The sequence below is a fragment of the Maylandia zebra genome, linkage group LG17 (assembly GCF_041146795.1).
Source record: "Maylandia zebra isolate NMK-2024a linkage group LG17, Mzebra_GT3a, whole genome shotgun sequence".
NCBI lineage: Eukaryota > Metazoa > Chordata > Actinopteri > Cichliformes > Cichlidae > Maylandia > Maylandia zebra.
Genome location: NC_135183.1, coordinates 21,841,737 through 21,852,364, shown reverse-complemented (window position 1 = coordinate 21,852,364; position 10,628 = coordinate 21,841,737). Strand labels below are relative to the sequence as shown.

At 38.8% G+C, this 10,628-nt stretch overlaps 1 non-coding gene across 1 annotated transcript; it reads left to right on the top strand.

Moving 5' to 3' along the window:
* Positions 1 to 10,123: 10,123 nt before the first annotated feature.
* trnat-agu (transfer RNA threonine (anticodon AGU)) lies at positions 10,124 to 10,197 on the top strand. Its single transcript has one exon. It is a non-coding gene; the product is annotated as a tRNA-Thr (tRNA).
* Positions 10,198 to 10,628: the final 431 nt, after the last annotated feature.

Sequence of the window (10,628 nt, the reverse complement as noted above, 5' to 3'; positions counted from 1 at the left end):
CCCCAGCACAATCGTTGTCGCCATCCTTTTTGATACACTCCACTCCCCAGCTCCACCACCACTACCTCTAATATCTTATGGAATTAAAGCGGTGACAGGTTATCATAATCCAATTTCAGAGACAATCGCGCTGAACACCTCACAGCACACCAAGAAACCCGGATCGGAATTGAATATGCACTCGGTGGATTAAATTACGCAGGGAGAAATAATTATGGCCTACATTGGGAAATATCTTTTTGTGTTATTGCAAATGCAATACAGTATTGTGTACAGTGCTCACTCCGGTGCACTCCACAAGATATTCAATCCTGGGTTGTCAACAGCAAGAGGCTGAGGTGGGAGGCGGCGGTGGCAGCAGTGGTGGCGGCGGAGGCTGATGGTTGTTATTGTGTTATTGTACACTCTGTCTCATAGCGCAATATCTGTTCTCAAAATAATGTCACCCTCTAATGAAGTAAGGCCCCTTTTATAATTTATCATTTCCTGCCACAGCGAAGAACTGCGTGGCGCGCTATGCCTTGGAGATGTTTTTAAAAAGGCCTCTTTAAATGAACACATTTGAATTGTAATGTGATTTTTTTTTTCCAACAAGGAAGAAATGATGTATTTTCTCTGAGGCTGCTGTTTGGTTTTGAGAGCTGCGGGGACGTAGTGACTTGAAGGTGTCGTGTTCAGGATCCTTCTTTCGGTTCTGTCTTTACGTTGAATTCTCTTCGGTATATACTAACTTTCTGCTTTCAACACATATGGCTTATATTTTTGTAAAACACCTTTTCAAATCAGATATCACAAAGAAATTAGCCTGTGGTGGCGTTTGACTCGGTTTGTTAGCCAAACAGGGGAAAGCAAGATCCAGCCTGTGGCATCAAAGATATTTACTGGCGCGGTTCGCTGTGTGTCACATGTCATTTGTTCTTCTTTCAAGCTAAGTGGCTCTGTGTCAGAGTGGTTTCTTGAGATACTGGTAGGCATTTTTATACATATTCAAGGACTCATTTAACACATGGGAATATAATGAGTGCAATGAAATGAAGTGAAGATGCTAAAAGCACAAAAATGGTAACCATGTCAACTACTGGGTATTTTCTTTGCTGAAAGGTGTCTTGGTAAAAGGTTGGACCTTTCTCAGAGTTACGCTGCTTATGTAAACCTGGACTGCATGTGCTGTTTATCTAGTCTTCCATGTCATGTTCCTCATCAAAACCATGACATTATTTCATGAAAATCAAAGTTCATTTAGTTTTATTTTCTGTAATTCTGCGTCTTTGCTGTTCGACTGGACTTTTGAAAGGTGTTTAGTTTATTACAGTTGATTAGTGTCAAAGAAATTCTTCTGGATCACTTATACAGCTTGGTAACAAACAAATTGCCTAAATCAGTAGTTACCAAGGGGATGCAAAGATAAAACCAAATATCTGCAGGATGGTTGACCAGAAAGGGAAGCAGATGGTGTAGACAGTGTTTTACTAACAAAAACACACACAGTGAAACATGAAGCTGGGTTGAGTTACATTAGTGATTTCAAATGAACCCAACAGGCGCCCTCAGATCTGTCTTCTCTTGTTTTGCGATTATGATGATTCAGTGGCACTGCTTCTCATGCCTGTGTTCATTTCAAAGGATGCAGAAGTGTGAATAAGATTTTGCCTGTGCACACAGTCCATGTGCAGATGTCAACATGTAGAATATAGCAGAATATTGCTGAATTAATATATTAGCATGTGTGGCAAAATCGATGCCAAAATCACCTCTCTGGCACTATGCAAATTCTAACCCAGCACACACATCTCCATTGGCCCGTTCAGTTGTAGCTGTCATCAAGATAACTGTACATGACTATGCAGACAGCCAACCAGCCAACCACGCTTGGCTGTATGACTGCCTAATGCTGAAATAAACTGAATTGGCTATACATACCAAGTAGGTGGAGATGCCTGTGAAATTTGCTCACCATTAAACAATTATTAATATGTTGTTCTGGTTGTATGGTAATCTTCTTACAGAGCTGTAGCCAAAGTGCATGAATTTACCTGACTGCTATAAAGGTCTGTAAATATCTTAGTTATTGAGGGTTTTATATGGACCAAATTGTATTTTAAGTGGAGTGTTTGGTACACACTGGAAATTAAAAATAAAACAGGCCTGTGAATTCTACATTTCCATGATATGATTACCATTTCCCAGTGTGGATATTGGGGAAGCTATTGGTGACCCCTCTGACCGCTGTCAATCCCAGAGTTTACTGTCTTTCTGCAAAATCCTGGTTCCACCTCTCCAAAAAAAGAAGAGAAAAGAAAAAAAACCTTGTTTTATTCTAATTGTTATTGTTTTCTAATGAAAACTCAACATGATTTTAAATGATTTCATTTGTTTTGCTCATAGTCTGGACCATTTTAGCTCCATCCATGGATTTCAAACAAACGCTTGCTGTGTAAATTTTACAAAATGTGAATCTGGTTGATGAAAGAGTAAATCCAAAATATTATTTAATTTGAAAAATAGCTCTTTTATTCTGACTTTGTTGATACATACCTTTTTTAATCGTTAAACCCGCTTATTTAACATCATCATATTTTAACAAACAAAATATGTGAACTTGATTAAGTGTGCCATTCTAACCAATGCATCCCTGTTGCTCATATTACCAAAATAAGACAAAGTAATTTCAAAGTTTAAGTCCTCATGTTACTACATTTATTCTTGACTTTCACAGTTTATTACATTCCACAAGAATCTGTTCCTGAGACAAGATTAATGCTAGCACTGGTATACACAATTACTTGCAACCCTGTTACCATATTATTTTAAATAAAATAAACATCAATATTTTTCTTGCCATCAAAGAGTTTCATCTATTGCCTTTGAAATAGTTTGAATTATTATATGAATAGCATATTTGAGCAAAGGTTTAAAAATAACTGCTGAAACGGAAAAAGATTTCTAACATTGTTTAAATTAATATAGGCAAGGCAAGGCAAGTTTATTTGTATAGCACAATTCAACAACAAGGTGATTCAAAGTGCTTTACAGAGACATTAGAAACAAAAACAAATAAAAAAGCATGATTTAAAATGGATTAAAACAAGCAAACAAACAAACAAAACAGTATATAAAATCAAAAATCAAGACCGATAAAATCAGAACTGTAGATAAAATCAGTAGTTAAAATGTAAGTTTTGAAATTTAAGCTTAGGTGCGGATTTGGTGCTTTATTTAAATGCAGCTGAGAATAAGTGAGTCTTATATATATATAAGTATATAAGCTAATGGTAATCTGAAACTGAATGAGTATTGAGTATGAAGGAGACTATCTTTTACTAAATGGCTGAGAATTTGTGAAACAGTATTTTAAAAATATTCCTTTAAAGGTTCCAGAGTATTGATAGCAAGGCTGTGCGATTTGCAGCACACGGCGATTAAAATATCTTGTAAAAAGTGTGCCTTTGATGCCTGAGCTCCACAAATGTAATCTTTTGATGGTTTATTATTTCTTTTTTTTTTTTTAAACATATAACGGAAAATAACAGAAAACTAAATGGTCCATTTTCACAATGTTTGAAGCATAATTTTTCCTCTAATTCTGGAATGAGTCATAGAAAAACTGAATATATTTTGAGTTTAGGGCTGTTTTGTTTTTTTTTAGAGAGCATTTAAAACCCTATATCAGCTTGAATGTGCACGTGCAGGTGAAGGTGGCTTGAGATGTGTTGACAAATAGCAAATGAATAATGGAAGCAAGATTTAGAGGGGATGAGACAAAGAGAGTAAGGTATACATGAAGGAGGGGGGAAGTCTAGGAGGTGACAGGGTCAGTCACCCCTTTACACCACCGCCATTGTGCTGATTTTTATATCAGCTGTGCACCCTGGAGATTTCTCCCTCAACCTCCATCCATCACACCCTACTGCCTGGGCATACTGTCAGCCTCACCAGCGCACATAATTGTGAGTACACAGATACAGCCATACATCAATGCATGGGCCAGAAATCCAAGGGCTCCACACGACGGCTGCTGGAAGAAAAGGAACATCTTATATGCCATCATGCACTGAAGGTGTGACACGAATACACAAAAGTCATTTTTTCTGGCTGAATAAATACAAAAAAAAAAAAAATGGCCTCAGTAGCCTGAATAACTTTCAAACCAGTTTCTTTTGCCGTCTGCAGTTTTTGATCTGAAGCCAATTACAGTTCACCTAATAGTGCTCTGCTTTGATTGGATGCCTGAGCTTTCCTAAATGAGTAGGTCTTTTCCTGTTTTCTTGAATGTGCTCTTCCCAGTTGGTGTATACAATATGCCTTTCATTTTATTGATGTGTTTGTGGATCTCAGTCATCTAATTATTTCCCTGCTCTGTGTCTCTCGCGCTTGTCTCGTTTGCAGAAGGCATCTCTTTGATTACCAGCTGCTTGCTGGAGATAATACCCCTGAGTTGAACCAAATTGTTGCTCTTTGGTTAGCCTGTACCTAAATATTTTAGGGGCTAGGGCTTTGAAATTGTCACAAAGGGACAAAGCTGGGGTTTTAAATGATGGAACATGAATAAAGATTGTTATGTTTGCAGCTTTCATCTAAGCACCTCATGTCGACCGCTGGCCAGCCAAGAGGAAAGGAAAAAATGACCATCATAAATATGGTCTTGATTTTCTAACCAGGCAAAACAACAAAGTTACTGCGAGAACATTAGCTGCATTGATCCCGTCTGGTCGATGGAATAAAGCAGGCGGTGACCTTTCCCACATTTGGAGGCATAAAATTCCTTGTTGAAAGTCTCAGAGGGCCCGGGCTGAAAGCATTAACACAAATTACCAGCCGCCATTAAAGGCTTGCGTCGATTCCATCGCGCGCCATCATTACCAAACGGCTGATAAAATGCTGGAAAGCCACTGTCCTGTGCTCTGGCATGCCTTGTGTGCGGTTGCACGCACACACAAACACACACACACACACACTCACACACGGGAACATTTGCAGACACAAACACACACTTGGCCCTGGAGACTACTGCAGTGCCTATTACAAACACTCTGATTTACAGCTGAGCTGCCCGTAGCCAGGACCATCAAGCTACCAGCACACCAACCTGCCGTGACAGTGCAACTAATTGAGCCCAGATATATCTGTCCCCCCGACCGAGCCTTGAAAGGGTGATAACACGCCTACCTGCCCAACATGGCCAGAACATATTTTACAACATAAGAAAAACCACACGGACTAATGCTTGTAAATGTAAACATCAACACAAATCAGTACAACTGCGAGTAAACACGTCAATAATTCAGATTAACAAAGATTTTTTTTTGCCTTTGTTCCTTTTTAATTTATTATTTAACGCACAGTAAAAAAATTATTTTCCTTATAATGAACAACATTAAAACAAATTCAATTAAAAGACTAGCTCTGCTATTAATATGATACATTTAACCCTTGATATGGTCAATCACAATCTTAACTTCATTAATAACAAAGAACATCTGCGTGTGCTCTCAAACTTTTTGTTGTGCAAAAATTCAGAAGCGCTGTCCACTAGCATAACTAATTAATCTTTTAATAATAAAATATTCAGTATAGTAGACACTTGTCAGCATCACATATCCACCTACACACAGATCACCCGCCCACGTTTGCTGTGCCTAGTTGCTAGGCTCTGAGCTTCTAACAGACTCCAAATCAATGTCATTAAATTAGGTCTATTCTGAGTGGATAATAAAGAGTCTGTCACCTTATGTGTGCTTCGATAAAGCTGTAATCTCATTAGAATTACAACACTCTTCCGCGCAAGACTACTGAGTGAGCTGAGAGGAAAGGATGAGTAAAAACCAACACCGCAGGCTAACAAGCTTTACATGAAAGCTGCACTGAGGAAGGATTCTAACAGGGAGGAAATATGTGATCATATCGGACCAAACCTTTTGGTTTGAAACTTCTACATAAAAGTGCATCACATCTGAGCGTGTTTGTTTATATTGTAGATGTCATTTATGGTCACCGGTAGGAAAATATCTTTGACAGAGCCGAAATGCAACTTGTTAACTTGCTTTTAGATGTTTGGTACACTAACAAGCCTAAATGCCTCTTGTTACTGTGTACGATGCAGCAGTGTCTGACACGAGCCAGATGCTGTGAAAATGCTTTACTGACTTACAGGATAAACAACTGATAAATTCTGGCGACTGTGTTCTACGCTGTACTGTCATCAACTGGCTTTCAGTCACGACTGCTGTGTTCAGAAGAATCTTGTTATTTCCATCTGCAGTAATTGTTGTTTAGTGCCATGACTTTGGGTTCCCGTGCATGCACACGAATCAGAGGCAAGGAGCCCACGGACAGAGATAGCTGGAGACCAGATGGGTGTGTAGTCGGTGCATGGTTTATTAAAATAATCAAATTACAGCGTTTACATTTATGTTAGACTACTTTTAATTAACTTTAGCCCACTTACAATGAAAATTTAAAAAAAAATCTTGTTCATGACCTGTGCAGTATGTTAACACTATTGGAAGTAAAAATAACTTGAACTCCAATTTTGAAAACACAACTATCTTTGTTTACTTTTTTTATATATATAAAGCTCTGCCTCGTATTATGAGTATGAGTCTGTGGTCTGGGAGAGAGTCCTGTAACTCTCTGTCTGCAAAATACAGTAAATAATGACCAATGTTGGGCAATTAATTATATAGTTACTTCTTCAAAAAAGTAACTGAGTTATGCAAACAACAAAGTTTTTTGCAGCTGTTTACCTAAAAATGCAGCCAAGGCATTTTTTTAAACAAACATTTCAAACTATTTACAGAACAATCAGCTGTTCTGCATCAAATTTGATGCCACACAAATTATTTGTGCCACTCCAAAAATAATTTTCTGTCCACTATGAGATAAAGGAGAACAGTCTGATACCTGCAGGTGTGACAACAGGAGATGTATCACTCCTGTAACAACTGTAACATTCAGTAGTCGCCTCATTGTTCTGACACACACAACAAAACTATTGACACACTACACACTAACTACACAAGATTTGCGCTAAACGTCGCAAATGTCTCACATCTCAAAACACCGCCGTCACTCCTAAAACATCCCCCCTCCTAAACATCTAAATGCCATGTTGCCATATCATTTTTTGATTGGTCGACATGGTACATTTTTCCACCAATAGGAAAGGGTGGGGGTTTTTTTGTTTTGTTTTTGCTCACAGGTGGAGTGTGCTTTCGAGCGTTTTCCTTATAAAACGCCATTTTTACCATTTCTTCCCGCAGTAAATATAAACAACGATAGTATTCAGGAAGAAAACCAAACATTGCAAATATTTTTATCAGAACTCTGGTTTTACGTGGCCTATCAACACAAAAAACTGGTATAAAGTCCACACTTTTCCGTCAATTGTTCCTCTGTTCTGCTCACATCTCCAATGGTTGTACACGTTGTCATTACGTGGCTTAACTCCACATCAGCCACGCTGCTTTGCTAGCTAAAACACCGGTGTCGGCACATAAGGACGCTGTCATAGCCTGTCAACGACGTTGATTAGCTGCGTATATATGAATGTGAATCGCATTACTGGCTGGGCTATGGGATAAGGTGGCATCGTTCTAATCCCATACGGGAGCAGCCAGTCACTTACTGACTCACACTGCAAAGCAGAATTGTTAAAGTTTTAATTTCAATTCAGGTTAGATTTTTTTTCTGTGCGCAATGCAGATTTTCTGTGCGCAGAGACCGTGCCAGCAGTGCGCAACAGCTTAGAGGGAACATTAGTCTATGCTAAAATGATGAAGAAGAGAGTCCACCTCTTAGTGGATCCTCAATTTGAGGAAAAACAGTGCAGTTTTTGACCTGGTCTTGGAACACTGGACCAGCTCTTTATCCACTCGAGGGCTTCTGGTAGTTTCCCCAAACATTACGTGTGTTTTCTAGACTTGAAGCGGGTGCTTCAGAATTACAGAGCACTGGGTATGTTATTGCAGGTTCTCCACTTCGTACAAAACTGTAGTGAGAGGGTGGTTTGCATAGATGGATGCACCAGAACTGAAAGCTCTTAATATGAAGGTACTCCAGCCAAGACATGATTTTTTTTTAAATTAACAAATAAGGTACTCAGAAGTCACAACTGTATAACTCTACTGTAGATACATACACTAGTATTATTATTTATCACTGAAAAATAGTTGTTTTTTTCATTTTGATAGAAAAATATGATATTATTGGCTGCTTTTTTACATCTTGAGTATTCACAATCCAACATCTCCATCACCTTAAGATTGGAGAGAAGGAGCTCCGTCAGCCAACAGCTCAGTGTCATGTTGCATAATTTCTGGGCAGTGAAGTCCACAGGCTTTGAAAAATGAAAAGTATTACATCACATTGCTGCCGGGGCCCAACAGAGCTGCCTTATATGGCTTTAAACGGATATTCAGTGTGCTCACACTATGGTCTGCCTTGATCTTGATGACTTATGCATAGTGATGATATTCCCACTGTAAATAAATCCTCTCTTTCATCATTTCAGCCAAGCTATTATAGGACATAATCTGAACTCAGTGGATTTTATTAATGTTGTGATTTCATGAGAAGAGAAATACCTAGAGAAATGTCCAGGCCAAGCCAATGAATGCTTAATATGATTCTGTGTGAGTGCATACACGCATTTTTTCTGTGAACTCATGTTTATGTGTGCCGTTGTGCAGTCCCCTGCTGTTCTCTAACCTTCACGGAGCCCTAGGAGAGGTCAGAATGTCCACTCCTCTTTGCCTCCCACCTCTCACTCACATAATACGACCAACGTGGTTTTCATTTGCTCACCATGACAGGTGGATGACAGGTTAGCCGCAGGTGAAGTTACATACAATTACTAGGGAAAATAAGTGTATAAAACATGTTTTTCCAGCTTCGCGCAATATCCCGGACCATTCATTATTCACAAAGGAACAGACCCATCTGCTGCTGTTCTCCAGGAGAGAGAAGGATTAGACAACAGTTGGACAGGCTGGCGATGGGACACAATGAAGAGATTAGAGTCCATTCAAGATGGAGTACTGCCTTGGAATGCTTTAGTACACCTGCTGTCTCTTTAAAACGGTTGTTAACAGGTAAAGGTATGCGCACAAATTCTGAGGGTGAAGAAGGATTAACAAAAAAAAAAAAGAAGCTGTGACGTCATATATTTTCAACAGTCCAGATTAAGTGCAGAAAGAAGGTTTACAATTATGTACAGCTAAGGAACCAAACCATTTAATATTCAGGTTTGCAAACACAAGTTATATATGATTACTGGCAGGAGTTTGTTTTTTGACAGATAAATTCAGGTTTTCATCTAATTTATTTCATAAATCTTTGGATTTCTGCTTATCTATTACTGTATAACAATAATATAGAATCTTTTCTATCCATTGAAATCTACAAGAGGTGTAATAGATAGATGTCGTCCCAGAAAGAGCCAATTGTGTGCTAAACTGAGTGCTCAGATGAGGTGTAGGACAAATTCAACTATCGTTTGCCATGCATATCTATTACTGTAGTAAAAATGTAAATAAGTGTTACAAACCTGCAGTTGAAATTGCAGATTTGACTCTTTTGCCATTTATTTAGATGGAGGCTCTGTCTTTCTTTAAGCCAACCTTATTCTTTGAACAGCAGGTGGATGGTATGGCATCACAGCAGCTCCATCTTTATTTATGAAGCACTTTAAGACAACCACAGCTGACATAAAGTGCTGTGCATTGGAGCTAAATAATAAAAATATGTACAATATAAATAAAATAGATTAAAAAGGTCAAATAACTAAAAGAAGAACCAAAAGAAAAACAAAGTCTCACTGGGAATACAAATGGATTTGAAGATATGTTTTAAAAGTGGACAGTGAAGGGTACTTTCAAACGTGCAAGGGCAATTATTCCATAATTTAGGAGCAATGACAGAGAAGGCCCTGTCCGATCTGAGCTTCCTCCTGGATCTCAGTTCTTCCATGAGCAGGTGGTCAGCTGACCTGAGAGACCAACAAGGTTTGTAGGGGTGAAGAAGCTCAGAGAGGTACTGCGGGGCACGGCCTTGAAAACCTGCTGGTCACAGCTGTAACTGTGAAATGACTGAATCTGGAATATCACTGACATCACACAAAACAAAGGGCGCGGTGGCTTAGTTGGTTAAAGCGCCTGTCTAGTAAACAGGAGATACTGGGTTCAAATCCCAGCAGTCCCTTGGTGGTGATAGGGAGTTTTCTTCTGATTTCAGGGGAAAAAAACTGAGTCTTCCCATCCTCCCCAACAGGATTCAGAGAACTGATACTCCATGGATGTCTTTACTTTTTAAACCCTAGAGATGGTTGTGGCAGAAAATCCCAGTAGTTTCTGGAATACTTTAACTAACCTAGTTGTCACCAACAACCGTACCACATTCATATTACCTTTCTCAATCCTGATGCTTGGTTTAAAATACAGCAGGTTTTCTTGATTATGTCTACTTGCCTAAAAACATTTAGTTGCTGCTCTTTGATTGGCTGATTAGATATTTATATTGACGATTAGTTAAAAAGCTGGACCAGTTAGTGTAAGTGCCCAAACAAAACTCTAATCGGTCCACTTAAACAGCATTAAGTTAACCGACGATCATTATTATGGCAACTTTCTGAG